Consider the following 21201-nt stretch of genomic DNA (forward strand, 5'->3'; position numbering starts at 1 on the left):
TCAAGTATTAATGAATACTTTAAAATATATTTTGTCTTCACTTTGTCTCTATATTGTTATGTTATGTTTTTTTGAGTTGGTAATGGTGGTTTGTCCCTTTATAAAGTGGTGTAAAATAACCCTTCATCAATGGTATCAGAGTAGGCCATTATCAAATGTATCAAAGCATTCATTTGTAAGAGGTATCAAAGTGGCCCTTCATCAAATGGTATTAGAGTATGAGTTCTTGAGTGTGTAGATAGATCAACAAATGTGAAGTAGTTTGCACCAAGACCTTGGGTTGGGTAAAGTCTGAAGTATTTCTTGAGTGTGTAGATAGATCAATAAATGTGAGGCATTTTGTATGAGGATTATGATTTGAGCTAAGTGTGTAGATAAATTACAAACAATGAGGTAATTTGTACTAGGTGCTTGTGTTAAGTGAAGTTTTTCTTATAAAGACTCTAATGGAGAAGAGAAAGAAGAAGATGAATCTTGTGATTGGTTGGATCTAGAGGATTCCTAGACTTGAGAGATGTAGAAATAGAATGAAAGAATAAATATTTTTGGATTTGCAAAAGCAGATGAATGAGTTAGAAGTAGATTTGCAAAAGAGAAGAGTTCTTTATCATAAGATAAATGTTGATAATCATTTGGATGTGTATAAGATAGAAGACCTGGTAAAGTTTCATGCATGTAACACAAAAGAAGAGGAAGAGCACGAAGATGACAAGATTTATGAACCCAAAATATATCAAGATGATCTAGAGACTGCAAAAGTTGAGGAGTTACAAAGCCTTGGTTGCAGATCAAATAATTGAAGTGGTTACATGCCTTGTTGAAGACGTGAAAGAACAAAACAAAGATGAATATGTGAAAGAGGTAAATTTATATGAATTATTGGATAATGAATTTGAGATGGATTCAAAAGATAGTGGTGATGGTTTATAGATGGATCTCATTAGTGATGTTTGGTATGTAAAAGAATAGTTGTATGCTATGATAGATTTTATCATAGGTCCATTAGATCCTACAAGATTGGAGGAGGATGAGATTTATACTTAGACATAGTTAATTGTAGAGGAGTATTATCTACAATAGATACTTTTTCTAGCTAGGTGTTGGAAAAGAAGAAAGAAGGAAATATATTAGCATCAAATAATGTTTCTAGGTAGGTGTTGGAAGAGAAAAAAAGAAATGTCATCAACAAGTACATCATTTTGTGAATCCATATTCACAAAAAAAATTCTACCATGAGTGTTTGGTGCAGGAGCATCTTGCATCACAAAAATAAAGGGAGCATGATTTTTTTTTAAATTATGGAGGAGAGAAAAAGTGACAAAAATAATAGAAAAATATTTTTAAAGAGAAAAAAAGACATAGGTGGAATAAAAAGGAAAAATATAAAAAAGGTGTTATTTTATTCATCGAGCTATGTAGGTAGCATTTTAGAAGTTTGTGAAAAGATCCTTAAATCATGAATTTACTATTTTTTTTGAACCACAAAGACAATGCAATTTTCTAATTGGACCACATAGTGGTGCTTAATTGTGATTGGGTATGAATTTAATATTTTTTTTAAGGTAGTTGCATTTACCTTTTATCCCACATTGGTTGTGTTTGTCAAATCTTGGGTGGTAAGTACCTCTACAAGAAAGGTATATGAATATTTGTAATAAAGATTTAGAGGTGAAAGATCTTAGTATACATAATATCTTAATTGGGAAGTTCTTCTTGGTGAAGCTCTTTGGGTTCAAGATCTTTGGTTGCAAGCTCCTCTTTGTGGATGATCTTGTGGTGGAAGCTCTTAATGTAGAATCTCTTGGTGTGCAAGCCTGTTGGAAGCTCTTGGTTTGGAAAATTATTTTTGGAAGTTCTCTTATATTGTAAGAATTTGAATTTATCTCATTTGGAGAATATCATAAGAAATTCCAAGTATTAATGTCCATGTTTTGTAAATCATTTTATCTTCTCTTTATCTCCATATTGTTATGTTTTTTATTGCAAGTTGGTAAGGGGTGTTTGGCCCTTTATTGAGTAGTGTAAGAGAACCCATCATTAATGGTATCAGAGGGGATCTTCATCAAGTGCTATTAGAGAATCCATTTTTCAGTAGTATCAGAGTGGCCCTTCACCATGATCATTCATGATTTTGTCTAGGTTCTCCATTATCTTCCTGTGCAGGTATCTACATAATTTGATTTGTAAATTATTGTGAATGGCTTGAACTGATTCATATGCAATATTACTAGGGATAAGGTTTTTCCTACTAGTGTGATACATCTTGTACCCCAACACCATGGCTGCAAATCTTATCTTTGGGTCTAGGATCTCATTAATTGTATGACTCATTCAATCTTGGATTACGTTTCCATAAGTAATTGATTCTACTTACCTTTATAATATAAAATTCATTTATAGGTCAATTTTAGATGAGTTGAAACTAGTTATTCTCTCTATTAGTGATTTTATGATCCTATATGGTTTATCCATCAGTATGTACTTCTCATGGATTATACCCAAAACAAATCTTACCCATTCTTTGTGAAATTTTTTTTGCATGTCCACCATTCTGATTAATGTGGAATACTCTTGATCTTTGTGTTAATTCTTCAAGGAACCTTCAAAGAAGAATAAGATATACAAGTCGCTTATCTATTTTTCACCTATGTCCAAAATCTTAACTTTTAGGTATGTACTTACTTCTTCTATAAGTATCACATCATTGTATAATGATGATAGTGCAATTTACTCCTCCACCTCTTTCCATTTAGCTAAGATGGTCTCATACTTAGGATGATCACTTTGTCAACTATCAATTAGATTAACCTTGTTGATATCTTTTTTCATTGTTCTTGTTTGATTCTTCATTGACCATTGTATAGGCTTGTGAGAGATTCTCTTTGTAGAAAATACTCTTACAGATTCATTTATGAGCTCTTAGGGTTTTGTAGTATGAAAGCATGAATGATTTTGATTATTCAAAGTATCTAATGCTTCTCAACACTCAAATTTATATTGAGAAAATATAATTTTATAGTTACAATAGTTGGAATTTTTTACCTACCTCAGGAATAATGTCATTAATGAGCCCAATCTCTCTATAATGGTTACTTTCTCATCGTTTGATCTTCCATAAACAAGTTTCTCTCCTTTTTCCTAGCATCTTTATCTCTTCTTTTCTCATGTGGTCTTTATAAATTTAGACTAGGGGACTAGTTTATCAATAATTATTTGATCATCTAACCCCTCTAAGCTTTATAAGCTTAGAGTTTGTGAGGTCTTGTAATGCCCCACTCAAGAATCCAAGAGATATAAACCTAACATGTTAGAATGTTTACTGAATTATTTTTTAAAAAAAATTAAACAACACAAGATAGAACTAATGTGGAATCAATATATACATAAACATCAATTACACATAAGAAATTACAAATATAGTTTCTATTCCTCAAGGGTTCCTTCACATTGAGTCACATTAAAAATTTTGTAATCATTAGTTTAATCTCAAGTACAAAGTCTCCAAATCATTAAAAAATAACAAATACATTATCACATTAGAAAATGCATAAGTACAATTAATAATATGAAAGCACATCTAATAAATAACATCCACTCCACATGTTACAAGTTATGTAAAAATAGATAAAAACACATTAATATACAATACAATATCTCGTAGGATCTCAAAACATATGATACATAGATACCTCAAATGAATAGAAGTCTCCAAGATAAGAATAAGAATGATAATGGTACCACTGTATCAATGAGCATCCAAGAACTCACAACATAAGGGGGACCCAAATGGTAAGAAGACACTACCTCCCAACCATGTGGTCACTTAATCAGGCTCCCACTCCCACCATGAAGGAGAGATAATGTATGATCCACACATAGATAATTAAATCATAAAACAATCCTAGGTAAGGAATCATGATAGCCAAATCTACCTCAAGGGTAACACAAACTACACAAGAAAAAGAGATAGTGGAAATCTAAAGAAAACTCATTCCAAAAAAAATCACATACCAAAATCAATAGCTAATACCAAGTACAATTCAAATACCAAATCCAAAAGATACAACCTCCTCCAAAACAATGTCAAGTGTCACAAGCACAATAACCAACAAATAAAAATTATCATCAATAAAAGTAAACCATCAATCACTAACTCCAACAATAAAAAAACCACCAATGAATAACTTATCATTCATTAATAAAAGTCATCTATCAACAATAAATGACATCAAATCAATGAGTAACAACTCACAATAAAAATACTATCAAAAGTAATATCCAACAAGTACACCACTAGATGAAAATATTAAAAAAAATCATGAAGGAGACTCAGGCTACATACTATGGATTATCATCATATGAGCCAACTCTAAGTTTACCTTGGTAGTCTTTTTGGACCCCGACCCAAAGTGCCTCTATGCGAAACCATAATACCCTCTCGTGAAGACGAGGAGACCAGTCATACCTCTGAAAGTATCATCTCATTCTTATCCTTAGTCTATACAAGCACTCAAGGCATGGATGAGGAAAAATCTCTAACTTATCTTTATAATTTATCTCAAGGCATGGGGGAGGACAATATTTTAATTACTTTTGTATCACTTGTTACACAACTTACAATGAGTTACCCTGATAGCCACTTTGGGCCTCGACTCCCATTGCAAGCCACTCTCATAGACATGCACATAGACTACCTTCCTAAAACACAAACCACAATTATGTCTCATACCAAAAAAGTAATATTAATCAAATTTGGTTCCTTATTAGGCAACTCGAAAATAATATTGGTTCTCAAAACTCAAGTTCTCATAAATGCTTAATAACATAAAGCTTATAAAACATAAATCTCAATTCAAATAATAAAGTTCATCATGACCTCCAATCAAATAATTATAAAAGAAATCTCAATAATGCCTCTAGTGCACATCCTAACTTGGCCAACTAAGAAACCCACAAAGAAAAACCATCACGAAAATAAACATCACAAGACTATAAATAGAATATTAGAAAACACATCATTTTTAGCCACATGATTTAATTCCATAAATTTCTCTTGTTTAGTTTGGGTCATAAGGATGTATTTAAAAATAAAGTAAGAATATACATGTTAATATAAATTGTTATGCTAATATACTTATTTAAATCAATCAATGTTTAAATGTCAAAACTCTTTGTGCATATAAAATATCATGCAACATTATCATGTTTTTAATTTAAATAATCTTAAATCTTAAATTATTTAATTAATAACACAAATGTATATTATTATATTTAAATTTCAATATCAATTTCTTTTTTCAAATATTAATTTAACTTCTATTTAAGTTAAATATTAATATTTACCTTTCCTTAGTTCATAATGCAACTAGAGATAACTCAAATTTGAAATTATAATTATAATTAAATTATTTAAAAAATTTCTCATAATACTAAGTTATTTACTATTATATAATGAACTCCACTATATCTTCTCTTAAAATATAACTAAATCATAATTATATATTTATAAATTTCTCACTTACATTAATAAATAAAATTATTTATATGCAACTAATAGTTTAACTAAACTTAAAGATTATTTAATATCAACATCCACGTTATAACTAAATGAGTATTATTAATTTAATTTTCGAAATTAATTAATTTTTTTAAAAAAATTTAAAAGTAATAATAAATCAGAAAAGTGAATTTTGGGAATTAATAAATAATCATTAAAAAACTAGTTTTTATTTTTATTTTATTTTTTATTATTATTATTTTTTTTATATAAATAAAAATATTAAAACAAATATGAAAAAATGAATTTCCCTAAAAACAATAGATTATATAATTTTTTATTTTCGCATAGCTAAGATCTTGTAAAATATGCAATCATAATTCTTTATTAATTTTCTATTTTGAATGCATTTGTTTTCTAGAAAGATTATCAACCAACAATTTTGTTTAAATCAGATGCAATTATATGTTTTGCTTGATGAATCTTTAAGAGGATTTCTATTGAGGTTTTCAGATAATTCTCTTTCAAACCCTAACTAATAATAATAATTATTATTCTTTATTTAATGTTGAATTTTCTTTAGTTGCTTAGATCTAGAGTTTTCTAGATTAATTTTCAACAACATGATTCTACAATTTACATATGACTACAGTTTTCAAACAATGTATGCATCAATTCTATTTCTTAATTGTAAATAAAAATTCTCTTCCACATTTTATCCTATAAATTTCAACAAATATATTTCAGCAATATGGCAAACATGAGGTAGATAGATCTTCCAAAATAATTTCAACAAATGAGTTCTCATACCCTACCTCAATCTGACAACTAAAATTCTTGACAATCTAGTAAATGCATGCAAACCGAAACCCTCTAAAACTTTCAACAATTTTTTTCTTTAATTCTAAAGTTTTCTTCCCACAACCTTTGTGTGTAGAAATGAGCTCAAATATCCTAATAAAGAGTTTTACTCTACCTAGAGTTTCTAATTTTTTAATATGCAAAGGCCTCTATTTAAAATAAACTTTTATTATTTAATCCTTTCATGCACACTTAAAGAACTTCTTAATTTAAATATTCTTTTATATTTTATTTACCTCCACTTTATTAATTACTACAAGCACTATTTAAAGCATAGTCTATTATTTAAATTATTAATAATAATTAAAGCTCATTATTAAAATGAAACTCTAGTTTAATTATTATTAATTAAATAATTATAATAAAATAATATTAAATCTTCTAATCTTCTAATTTGGTTTTATCCAACTTCTTTAATTAAACTTTTATATTAAATCTCATAAACTAAAGTACATATCTAATTAATTTATAATCAATTAAATATCATCATATTTTAATTTCTCTTTAACCAATTTTCCAAATTAGATTTCCAAATTAAGTCTTTTAAATTAAAGTATATATTTAATTAGTTTTTTATTAATTAAATATTCACATATTTTAATATTTTCTTTTTAATCAAATAATATTTATTAATTCTTAATATTATATGATTAGCTCAAATATTATAACTAAATCATTTACCAAATAACTCACACAACCCAATCCACATAAAACCAACATTACCAAAACTTAAAAGTAAACAACATGCCCAAAGATAAACTCATGCGTTTAAAAAGGGTGGAAAGTCAAATACATGTCCTCCTTCTCAAGACAAGTAATCAGGTTATGGCTGGGTTATGCCTTAACATTATCTCCCCATTCTTACCATTGAGTTATTGTGATAGGGCACACTCATCTTGGCAATTCAGGGAAGTTGATACCTAGTACCTGTAATCTAGATAAAAGATGACCACGTATGTATACATATATGTCCAAGCTAAAGAAACATTGACAGGGAGTGACACATCATGTAGATCCTAACTAATAGGTAACTACATCTCCCTCACTCAACCACATCAGACACATTAGATAGAAAGGTAAAACAAACATGCATACCATACACATGCAAGTATGGGGTAAGCACTATAATAAGTCTAGAGTACAAATCATCACATATTCAAACATGGAAACTCATCATTATGAATATAAAATACTCATCATTTGATATCATCATGAAAGAAACCACATTTACTAACTAAGAATCATTGAAGCATTATTAATGTGCTGGTAATCATAATCATCAATCAACATGTGCAATATAATCAACTAAGTATCTCTTTATTGATGTACACGTAATCCAAGTCATTAAATAATATCATAATTATAAATCCAATTGAAGGATTTGAGCAATACACAATGCAAATCCACAAAGCCCTTGAATACCTACATGTAAAAACCTATCATAGAGAAGAAAAAGACAAGAAGAGGCAAGAGTTTGCTCTAAAAATATGCAAACTGTATTCTCAGAAATGAAAAAGATGCAAGATAATTACAAATGATCTATCCTTATAGAAGGAGATCAAAACCTGAAAAGGGTAACCTAAAAGGTACAAAAGGTAACCTAAAAGGTAAATTCTATTTAATAATTACTAATTAATTATTGAATAAGAATGCAAAAGGTGTATAAAGTGAAATCTTAAGAACGGAGAAAAGATAGTTTGATTAATGAAATAAAATTTACCTTTTTTTCTAACACCCCCTTAAGATGAGCACCAATGTAGCTTCAAACAATGTAATGAAACTACAATGCGGAAAGCAAACTTGGGTCTTAGCAACACATCTTGATGAGGTACCTAATCACAACCAAATCTCTATGAAACAAAAAAATAGAGTAAACCTAGTGGAAAAAACTATGCTCCAAAAAGAGATAGAAAAATGACACACACATGAAACATCTCAAGAGAATCTCTCAAGACCATAAGTACAATGAAAGCCTCCATGATAGAAGCTTGAGACTCCATAGTCCCTTTGGAATGGTATAACTCTTGTGTCAATGAATACACCAATGTGGCTCCAATTTGAAGGAAACAAAGGCAATGGACAAGGATGATAAAACCCATGTATGTAAGGTACAACTGAAATTCCTAGCTAATGCTCAAAGGAGAAAGCATGAGAATCCTAATATGGAATCTCCAATGGAGGTGACATAATAGGTGTGCTAAATCTATCATCTAAGAGGAGATGTGTGTCCTCTGATATATCCTCAACAACTATAGTAGGTGGCTTGATAGTTGGAGCTACAATAGTAGCAATGCTGAAGAGTAATACTATGTAAGAAATGGAATCTAAATAGGATGTGGAGGTGTAGAAGTCACAACATTGGTCTAAGGAATAACACAAAATTTCAAGTGAACTGACTTCACCTCAATAGACTCTCATGAAAACAGATATTCTTTGATTGTGGAGATGGTGGACCAAAATGTGAGAATGAATATAGGTGAGAAGCATGATGGATAGTCCTTGTAGTAATAATATTGCCTATCTCACTATCTTTGATGTTTGCTATATCTTGTACAAACTCAACTATCTTCCTTGTCCCACTATGTGTAATATGATAAATAGAGAGAATGCTAGAGGACAAAGATGGAACAAAAAGTACATCATCAAATTTATCACCATCAATGTCAATAGAACCTTTCTCTCATATATCCATAATAGTGTTATTCCCCATCGAAATGTGTGGAGTAAGAGAAGCCTCAAAAGACGAGAAAAAATCTCGAGAAGATGCCATATGGTGTGTGTTAAAAGCTAGAGTTTCCATTGCACTGAACAAATTTTCAACAATCTCCCCCTCAGCATTACCTAAGGGTCTAAAGATTTTAACCTATGACCAAGCTCTGATACCACTTGTTAAAAGCTAGAGTTTTTTTTGTACCAAAATATTGACCTATCAATGCCTGATACAACTACTCAACTTATAGTACATAGGAGACAATTAAGCCCTTTTCATGAATCTTGAGGGAGCACTGAACAAATTTCCAACAATGTGAATCACCTAAATCCAAAAACTATCTAGAAGAGTGAGGAATAGTAGCTAGACATAGTGCATGACCCTTTCCTATATCTTTACCATCTAATTGAAATGATGATGAAGGTCTATGAGAAGTAGAAGGAATATCAATATTACTCTTTGAAAGGAGAGTTGTCAGATATGAAACCTATTTGGCATAGCCATCTAACTTCTTCTCATCAAAATGTGACTTCTCATGATTGGGCTTATTGCAATAAGCACATTTTGGTCTTTTTGGCTTTGATTTACCCCCTTTAGGAGGAGGTGGCCTTGATGAACTGTGAGTGTTGAAATCAATCTAAGATTTCTTAGTCTTCTCCTTTGTCAATGAAGATGGCCAAGCTACTAATGCATGACTCTATGAGCCTATGAGTGAATATGACTAAGAGAGTTTAGCTTTCTCTCAAGTCAACCAATCACAAAAAACCTCAAAGGATGACATGGAAAATTTGTTACCCAAATCATCTTTGGTGTAATAGAAGGTAGAAGAAAAAATCTAAAAGTTTCCACAAAGCTTAGAAAGAATCAAGTCGATACACTCAATGCCAATCTTCATTTTCCCACAACCTTGCAATAAATATTTGATTTGTTTGAATTTCATCAAGAAGTCCTTAGTGGAGGGAATTGAATCCGGTATAAGAGAGATAAGCTATTCCTCAATCTAAGGTACCCTAAACTCATTCACTATACCAAACAAGCCTTCAAGCTTGGTCTACATAGCTAGAGGGATATTGCACCCATCAAGATGAAACTGTAGACTGTCAGAGACCTATAAGGAAACAAATCCTATTGTCTCATCTATCTTGTTCCTATCTTGCATGACCTCAAAAGGCCTTTGTAAAACTAGTTGCACTACATCTAAACAAGACCGCAACCCTTTTGACTAGAGAAGTTGTGTCATCAATGTCTTCCATGTATGATAATTATGAGGGGTCAAAATTTCTAGACAAGAAGAGGTCTTGGCCATTGTTTAGAAGATCTTGAATTATTTTTTAATGTAGTTTTGGTTTATATAAGTAAATAATAGAAACAATATGGAAAAACACCCCCCCATAATGCAAAACATCAAACCCCAGCTACTAAAAGGAATGCATAAATGAGAGAAGAGAAAAAAATTTCAAAAATGAATCACAAATACCTGGTACCAAATACTATTAAACTAACAAAGAATCTAGAAATTTCTCAAGAAGATCTTTTTGATGCTTTTTTTGGATTGGAAAATGGAGCTATGAAAAAGAAGCTATGCCCCCTAAAAGATAGAAATCATCAATAGACTTCAAGCATATTAATAGTTACCAAATTTGAAAAAACTTCCAAAAATACCCAATCCATCATCCCTATCTCAGAAGTAGATTTCAAACGCTTCTTTTGGACTAAAAAAAGACCCCTGTATGCTCAAGATATAGCCAAAAAACTACAAGGCCCCATATGAGCATCATAAAAAAATTTATTTTAAAATAATAATAATAAAAACTTCACCAAACTCCTAGTGGAAGAGTGGTGGTTCACAGAGTGTGTTAGAATTCTTTAGAATAACTGAGAGGGGGGTGAATCAGTTATCCAAAGTCTAGATGTATAAATAAATTTTTTTACAGCTTTTTAAACCCATAAAACATTTATCATCATGCATGCATCCATAAGATTATGTAATTACTTAAAACTTGTAGGTTACTATCAAATCAATTTGTAGAAATGTAAACATGAAACATAACTAATTCAACAACACACTTGACACAAGGATTTGCGTGGAAACCCAATTTTGGAAAAACCACCCGTAACATGCTAATCTTTTTCACTCTTCTGAAGTGATGCCCTATGAAAGGCCAACCCTATTAAAGGTTACAATATACACTATTAAATGTGACCTTGTTAAAGGATTTCAATCACCCTGTTAGGAGTGAGCCTTGTTATAAAACTTTATACCATTCACTTGGAATGTCACCTAGTTAAAGGATTTACAAATGACTGTTAGGAAACCTTAATCCAAAGGATTTACCATAGATAGATACAATTATTAGAGATTAATAGTAAGACTTGATCTGATAACAACTTATAACTCCATTTGCAGATTAAAGATCTTTGTTTTAGTCCTCCATTCTGATTGGCTTTTACACATTTTAGTTATGATAGCTTGTTCACCCTTAAAGCATCCATACCCTTAAGCCTTCTTATTGAACATGCTAATGAAAACTCTCAATTAGGTCACTAAATGAAGCAATACCCTTGACTCCTTGTCTTCCTTAGGTTCTTACACATGACAACCTTTGCTTCTAACTAGCCATCCCTATAAATAGAGAATTAAGATCTTTTATTGTCCATTCTCCATTGTTCAATTTAGGGTTAGGGCAATTAGGTAGGATTCAATGAATCTACCCCTCATTCTATTTAATTTTTATAAACTTCTCCTTCAATCCTCTTTGAATTCACCTCAAAATGGTTTAACATGAATTTTGTGCCACCAACTCATCAATCTTATCTTCCACCTAGTTCACACAATCCAAGAAAACAAACTTGTCATATCAGATCCATCGAATTCACAATCTTTCTAGTAATGCTAGCACTCAGTATCAACTTGCTTCTAATGCTCAACATCCTCTATAAAATCACTCGGCATGAACTAAAGTTTATTGGTGCCCAACATCAACTAAACTTTACTCAACATCAATTGTTTTTCTTGGCATACACTATAATAGACTTTTACTTAGCTCCAACTGATTTTCTTCTTGGCTCACACTAACTTTTCTCAGCACCTACTATCCATTCAGTCAAGCTTGGTAGACAAACTTTGTTTAACTTGTTCTTCTAAACTTGCTTAGTGTAACCAACCTTTCCAACTTTAAGTAGATTATCAATGCATTATGTTACCACTATCTTAGCTGATTCTTGTACTCCTTTTCATATCATAACTCAACCTTTCCTCTAGGTGTTATTATTACATCTTTTGATCAAATCCTCTTCATCAATCAAATAAGTGATAGTACTTAAATCATATAAGTAGTTATCTTACCAAAAACATAGTAGGTTTGACATTAGTAAAAAAACAATGATTGAAACACATTTATCATACTTGTATCGATCTATTTTCAACAATCTCCTTCTTAATAATCTCCCTCTTTGGCATTGATGGCAAACCAAATTGATTGACCAAACTAACTTGATTAAAATAGTAAGACCAATTAAATACCAAAAAGAAAATAAATCCTTGTATTGAAATCTCTCCCTCTCTTAGGAACCTTCATCTTTTGAATAGGTTACAAAATTATGTTTTGTTCTAATCAATAGCTAATAAATTCATCCTTATGAGTCCCTTTGAATTACCTCTTATATCTCCTTCTACATTATCTTCCTCTTACTAGGTAGATGTTATCAACAGAAACACTTTCTTTCATAGTAGTCAAAATTTCTCCCTCATACTGTGTATTAGGATTTCTCCTTCTTTGTTCAATGCCTATCTTCTATATCTCTTTTGATTAGTTACTATCTCCCTTATCCTATATATATCTTTTGATCAGTTACTATCTCCTTCTTTGACAACAATGAAAAATACTTGTCATCTTAATATGCAGATATGAACTTCTTCAATTTCTCTTTTAGTCACCTTGTTTTTGACTGATTTGTGGTTTCATCTCTATGATTACTTTAGGAAGCTCCTAAAGTAAGATCTACTACATCAATGTATAACATATGTCAATCAACTTGTTTGATGCAGGGAACTCCTTTTGTTTCTTAGATAGCCTTTAATAGGGGTATCACCCCTAGTTTACCTCTTAGATAGGCATGAATATCCTTAGGTAATGCTTTTGTGAAGATATCAGCAATTCACTCTTTTGTGTTAACATATTCCATCTTTAACTCTTTATCTTGAACTAATTCTCTCAAGTAATGGTACTTGATTGAAATTTTATTAGTCTTTGTGTGCATTATAAGATTCTTTGATATATTTATAGCACCTGTATTATCAAAATAAAGTATCACCGGTTTAGTGATCTCTGCCTTCATACCTTTGAGTAGTTGTTTGATCCATACAATGTTTGTACAATTTACAATAGCAACAACATATTCATCTTCAACAATAGATTGTGTAGTACAATTTTGTTTCTTGCTAGTCCATGTAACTAACCTCTTGCCTAAGAAAAATTCTCATCCACTAGTTCTCTTTCTTTCATCAATGTTTCCATCCCAATCAACATTAGTATAGGTCTTAATTCAAATTTCTCATTTTCTTGTAGTATAGACCATATTCCTCTATTCCTTTCAGATATCTCATTATTCTTGTTACAACCATCAAATCATTCTCCCTAGGATTAGTAGAGAATCTTGCAACTATCCCTATAAATAATGCAATATTAGGTCTTCTGTATACTACATATTGTAATTTTCCAATTATAGACCTATATAAAGTTTGATTCACCTCAGCTGAATCATTGTTCTTTGACAATTTGTGTTATATCACCATAGGTGTACTTATTGACTTGAAATCCTCCAATCCAAAAGTTTTTAGTATCTCCTTGACATACTTTGAGTGAGTGATGTATATACCATATTTCATCTAATGTACTTGCAGACCCACAAAGAACTTGACCTCTCCAAACATAGACATCTCAAATTCTTGCTTCATTTCATTTGCGAAAGCCTTAAATAAAGAATCTTGACATCCAAATGTGATATCACCAACAAAAATTTAAGATAACAAAATACCTTTTCCTTTCTCTATCTTCATGTATAGATTTCTATTATCATTAGTCTTTTCAAATCCAATATTCACCAGATAATTACAAAGTCTCTCATACCATGCTCTTGGTGCTTGTTTCAAACCATATAAAGCTTTGTGTAATCCACATACCATGTTCTTATTGTTAATATCAAAAAATCCTTTTGACTATTCTATATAAACTTCTTCCTCTAATATGTCATTCAGAAATGTAGATTTGATATTCATTTGATAAACTTTGAAACCTTTGTATGCAGAATGAGCAAGCAAAATTTTTACTCCCTCCAATCTAGCAACAGGAGAAAATGTTTCTCCATAGTTAATTCCTTCTTCTTGTGCATATCCTTTGCAGACTAATCTTTCCTTGCTCCTTGTAACTTCACCATTTTCATCTAGCTTTTTTCTATATTCCCACTTGGTGGCAATCACATTTTTGTCATCTAGTCTAAGAACAAGAGTCCATGTCTTATTTTTCTCAATTTGTTCAATCTCTTCTTCCCTGGCTTTACTCCAGTCCACATCTTCTAAGGCATCTTTCGCTATTTTGGGTTCTTTCATGCTTAACAAACATGTATCATTTCTCAATTTTTTTGTTGTCATTGGTCTAGCATTTTTATCTTTGATGGTTTATGCAATAGGATGATGTCTCTTGACATATTTAGACAATCTTGGTTCAGCTCTAATTTCTTCATTTGGTCTTTCTACTTCAGAGTCACTATGTACATCTTTGTCAAGTATTTTAGCATCTCTCTCATGTACATTAATTTTAGAATCAAAATGTGCCTCAATTTCATTCTATAACTTGGCATCTGAATGTAGCTCGGTTCCTGAATGCAACTTGGCATTCATAGTATGTGACTCAACAGTCACTAAAACTTGATGTTAGTTTGTAGCTTGATTTGCAACATCTTCTTTAGTAGGAATACTTTCATAAAAATATACAAATAATTTGTATTTTTCTAGTTCCTTCATTGGTTCAGCCTTATATACTTATGTATATTCATCAAATTTTGTATTTTCACTTTTCATAACTTTGTTAGTGTTAGTATTTAAACATTTATAAGATTTACTCCTTGTGAAATAACCTAGGAATATACCTTCTTCACTTTTTGCATCTAGTTTACCATTCCTAAATATCTTTGAGAATAAAACATTTCCTTCCAAATATGTTAAAATATTTTACATTGGGTTAGTATCCATACCATAGTTCAAAAGGTGTTGAATAAGTACCTTTCTTGACTTGTACATGGTTCAAGGTATAGACATGTGTAATTACAACTTCTCTCTAGTATTTTAAAGCAACATTTTTCTCCATTGTGAGTGTCCTATCATAGTCCATTATAGACCTATTCCTCCTTTTAGCAATTCCATTTTGTGGAGGGTTTCTAGGAGCAGATGTCTATCTTTTGATTCCTCTATCATTATAGATCATATCAAACTCATTTGATGTAAATTCTCCTCCTTTGTTAGATATCAAGCATTTTAGACTTTTACCTATTTCCTTCTCAACTCTTGCTAAGTACCACATAAATATCTGGAACGCATCAAATTTCTATTTGGGAAATATAACTATCATTATTCTAGAATAATCATCAACAAGTAGCATAATGTACTTATCTCCTTTGTAACTTTGCACTTTAATTGGTCCACACAAGTTAGTATGAACAATCTCTAGTATTCCTTTAGAGGTATGAGTTTTACTCTTAAAACTTGACTTTGTCATTTTGCCTAACTAACATTGTTTGCACATTATATTATCAAGCTTCTTCAACTCAAGAAAACCTCGAACTTTTCTCATGTTACTGATACTAACCAAGTTTTCAAAATTAACATGACATAACCTCTTGTGCCATAGCCATACATCATCAAATTTTACAATTAGACAAGTAGCATCCTCTATATCAAGGTCGAATAGATTACTCCTAGTTTGATCACTCTTTCCAATCAGTTTTCCATTAGTATCATATATCTTAGCAATCTTGTTTTCAAATTCAACCTTACATCCTAAATTATTTAGTTTTGACACACTCAACAAATTATAGTTAAGTCCTTAAAAATAGTACACATTGTCACATAAAATCTTTTCTATGAGTTTGACAAAACCTTTTCCTTTTATCAAAAATGGTACATCATTACCAAATCTTACATTATTTCCATCATAATAATTCAAAGTAATGAACTTACTTTCTTCTCCAATCATGTGATGTGAACACCCACCATCAATGATCCATCTGTCATTCTTGTTCACATAAGACACAAGTGCAATTGCCTCATCTTAATCAGATTTTTCCTTCATTGCAACCATACACCACTTCATCATCATGTTCATTAGATTCATCTTTTGTTTCCTTTTCAGCAATGTAGCAAGACTTCTTTCCTTTTCCTTTGTAATCTTTGTTGTCTTCATCTCTTCTACTTTTGTACTTGTCACCACATCTACAATTCTTCTTCTTTGGACATCTAGCAGCAATATAACCAACCTCATTGCAATTGAAACAAATGATAGGTAGTTTTCCTTTAAACTTGCCTTTATCTCTATGAAATCTCCTTGCCAATAGTGCTTCAATTTAATTTACATCCTCCTCATTTGTATCATTGTCATTGAACACGTATTTTTTCCTTTTCTTCTTCACATTAGGTTCTTTCAATGATAGCTTGGCTTTAAAAGCATATTTAATATTTCAAGTTTGTAATTATCAAAGTTAGATAGCTCAAAAGTAGTGAGTCTACCTACCATATACATCTTGATTTTTGTATTGCAGAAACCCTAATAGAATATATAGGTAGCAGTGTTCTTAAAATTTTCTTAGCATAGTATCATCATCTATTATACTAGTAGATCCTCTTATTGCATTAACAACATCTTTTATCCTTGAGAAATATTGAGAAATATTTTCACCTTCTTGCATTCTCATATCATCAAACTTAGCTCTGAGACTCTCAGATTTGGCTCTTAGGAAATTCTTCTCTCCTCCATAGATGGTGTGTAAAGCATCCCACATTTTCTTTGCATTGTCAAGACTTTTAATATCATCAAATTTGACATAGCTTAAGGCAAAGACAATCTCCAATATTTACTAGTTGTGTTCTTTCTTCCTTTTTAGATCCTCAGCAATTAGGGCTCCAACAGGCTCAGTATGCTTAGTTGTAATGGTAGATTGTGCATGATCTACAAGTCCTCCAATGTGTAGCTTCATCAAACTTTTCCATGCAGGAAAGTTATCTCTATTAAGCTTGGGTACATCTCTTTTTGACATCCTAATATTTGTGCTTCGAGTACCTTCAAACTAGTCCTCTTAAGAAGATGGCTCTAATGCCAATTGTTGGAATTTTTTAGAATAACTAAGAGGGGGTAAATAAATTATCCAAGGACTAGTTGTAAACATGAAACATAATAGATTCAACAACACGATACAATTATTTATATGGAAACCCAATTTGAGAAAAACCACTAGTAACTTGCTACTCTTTTTCACTCTTTTAAAGTGATGCCCTATGAAAAGCCAACCCTATTAAAGGTTACAATACACATTGCTAAATGTGATCTTGTTAAACGATGATAATTATGCTTCTGGATTTGATTGTGTATTTTTTTTATCATCAATATTTCGGATCACACTCTTTGATCCATCATCAGGATGAGATGATGGATCACAGAGTGTGATCCAAAACATTGATGACAAAAAAACATACACAATCAAATCCAGACATCATCATTAGTAATGGATTGTGGAAATCTAATATTATTAATTGTTAAAGAATTTCAAACACCCTCTTAGGAGTGAGCCTTGTTAGTGTACTTTAGACCATTCACTTGGAATGTCACCTGGTTAAATAATTTACAAATGACTGTTAGGTCAACCTTAATCCAAAGGATTTACCCTAGATTGATACAATTATTAGAGAGTAACAATAAGGCTTGATTTGATAATAACTTACAACTCCATTTGTAAACTACAGATCTCTATTTTAGTCCTCCATTATGATTGGCTTTTACACACTTAAGTTTCGATAGCTTGTTCACCCTTCAAGCATCCATACCCTTAAGCCATGTTTCTTAACATGCCAATGTAGACTCTCAATTAGGTCACAGAATAAAGTAATACCCTTGAATCCTCATCTTCCTTAGGTTCTTGTACATGACAACCCTTGCTTCTAACCAACCATCCCTATAAGTAGAGAATTAAAATCTTTTGCCATCCATTGTCCATCATCCAATATAGGTTTAGGAAAGATTAGGTAGGATTCAATGAATCTACCCCTCATTCCATTTCATTTCTAGAAACTTCTCCTTTAATCCTCTTTCAATTCACCTCAAAATAGTTTACCATGAATTTTGTGCTACAGACTCATCAATCTTATCTTTCACCTAGTTCACACAATCCAAGAAAACAAAATTGTTGACTCAGATCCATCAAAGTAATGATCTTTCTAATAATGCTAACACTCAACATTAAATTGCTTATGATGCTCAATACAAACTGCATTGCTCGATATCCTCTATAAAATCACTTGGCATGAACTAAAGTTTACTAGTGCTTGGCATCAACTAAAATTTACTTGACATCAACTATTTTGCTTGAAATACACTAGAATAGACTTTTACTTGGCTCCAATTTATTTTCTACTCAGCTTGCACTAACTTTTCTTGGCACCTACTATCCATTTAGTCAAGTTTGGTAGAAAAAATTTGTTTAGCTTGTTCTTCTGAGCTTGCTTAGTGTAGCCAACCTTTGCAACCTTAAGTAGATTATCAATGCATTATGTTACCACTGTCTTAGCTTATTCTTGTACTCCTTTTCATATCATAATTCAATTTTTCCTCTAGGTGCTATTGTTACATATTTTGATTAAATCATCTTCATCAATCCAATAAGTGATAGTACTTAAATCATATAAGCAATTGTCTTACCCAAAAAAATAGTAGGTTTAACATCAGTGACAAAAAAATCATTGAAACACATTTATCATACTTGTATCAATCTATTTTCAACAATCTCTTTCTTAATAGAGTGGAGGTAATGGGTTAGAGTGATGCAGTGGCTAAGCTGAGTGGCACAAAGGTGGAGTAAGAGGGTATCTTCACTGGTGGAGGAGGCCAATCGAAAGTTCCTAGAGCCATAGTGGTCTACCAGACTGCTAGCAGTTAGTAGGACTACTAGTAATTTTGGTGACTACTAACTGGATTTTTAAACCACAGTAGCACAAAAATGAATATTTTTTGTGATTTTTCTATGCCTCGGATTGCATGCAGAAGTTGTATGGCCCTACTATGCAAATTTATTTTACCTCCTAGATCAACATTGTTCAAAATTGATAAACTTTATATGAAAATGAAGGTTTTGACACCTTCTAAATCCATCCATGAGGTCTATTTGGCCTCAAAATACTTTGAAAATTAGTGACCCCCCATTTTCAAAAGAAATACCTAAAAAACTCTAGATATATTTTGTTAAATCCTCATTCTCCTTTTTCTCCAAATATCGAACAAGCTACAATAGATCTTGCTCTGATACCATGAAGGATTCGAGCAATATGCAATACAAATCCACAAAGCCCTCGAATACTTGCATGTAAAAACCTGTCAGAAAGAAGAAAAAGACAAGAAGAGGCAAGGGTTTGCTCTAAAAATATACAAATTGTATTCTCAAAAATGAAAAAGATGCATGACAATTACAAATGATGTATCCTTATAAAAGGAGATCAAAACCCAAAAAGGGTAACCTAAAATGTAAATGCTATTTAATAATTAATAATTAATTATTAAATAAGAATGCAAAAGGTGCATAAAGTAAAATCTTAAGAAGGGAGAAAATGTAATTTGATTAATGAAATTAAATTAACCTTTTTCTCTAACACCAATATCCTTAAAACTAACACATGCATGAAATAAAAATAAAAGAATTTGGTAAATATAACAAAAAAAAACTATGGGTGGGTATTACATCCACCCCCGCTAGAATTAGACCTACTCCAAAAAGTCTACTACAATGACTAGTGTAACTAAAAGTCAAAGAGTACTATCTACAATGTCAAACAAAAGGATCATTTACAAAACTAATACAAATAAGTTAACCATATATACACTTTTAGTCACTTAGAGTAGTATGATTTTGGTTTAATAATAAACCTAAAACCATATTGATCCACTACTCATATTTTTAATAAATACTGAAATAGATCCCCTAAAACACTCCAAAAAAAAGATCAACATCTTTTAATCCATCAAAAAACATAAAAGTTATAACACATAGACATAAACCAAATTCAAGAACATAAATGTTATGAGTTTACAAGTTTCATGTTCAAAAGTTCCACTGCTTCTAATTTTTTGTTCAAACTATTTAGGTTCAAGTTTGATATTGATAAACATTTATTATTTAAATTATGTTGCAATTTTATCTACTTGTTAACTTATGACACATAGTATGCCCAGAGTTCCTAGAGTTAAAACTCAAGCTCTAATACTAGATGTAACACCCCACTCGGGAACCCAAGAGAAATAAACCTAATATGTTACAATGTTTACTAAACTATTTTAAAACAAATATTCAAACAACACAAGATAGCAGTAATGCTGAAGTAATATATACATACATATCAAGCACTCAAGAAATTACAAATACGGTTTCTATTCATCAAGGGTTCATTCATGTTGAGCCATATTAAAAAGATTTTATTATTTAGTTTAAGTCTCAAGTACAATGTAACACCCCCACCAAGGGATCCAAAAGAAATAACCTAAAGTTTTACTAAGTTTGCCAACATTTTTTTTTTTTATTGAAACAAGAAAGTATAACATACACATCAACCACATAGAAGTGAAAGCAATAGCATACAATCAACTAAAAGCATACATAACAGGTTACATTCTTTAAGGATCCCATGATGTCAAGTCACATTTAGATTTAATCTAATACTATGTCTAATAACTACCAACATCCATATGAAAGAATAATGAAAAGTCTAATGTCCTTTTAATTTACATTTATTCTGAATGCCTCTTGGAAAATTAATTCGGAATGCTCAATCATTCACTATACATGACATAGGGTATGAAAGGCTTAAAAGAATATACATATG

The sequence above is a fragment of the Cupressus sempervirens genome, chromosome 6, assembly GCF_028749045.1.
Source record: "Cupressus sempervirens isolate cs-2001-9-10 chromosome 6, ASM2874904v1, whole genome shotgun sequence".
Lineage (NCBI taxonomy): Eukaryota > Viridiplantae > Streptophyta > Pinopsida > Cupressales > Cupressaceae > Cupressus > Cupressus sempervirens.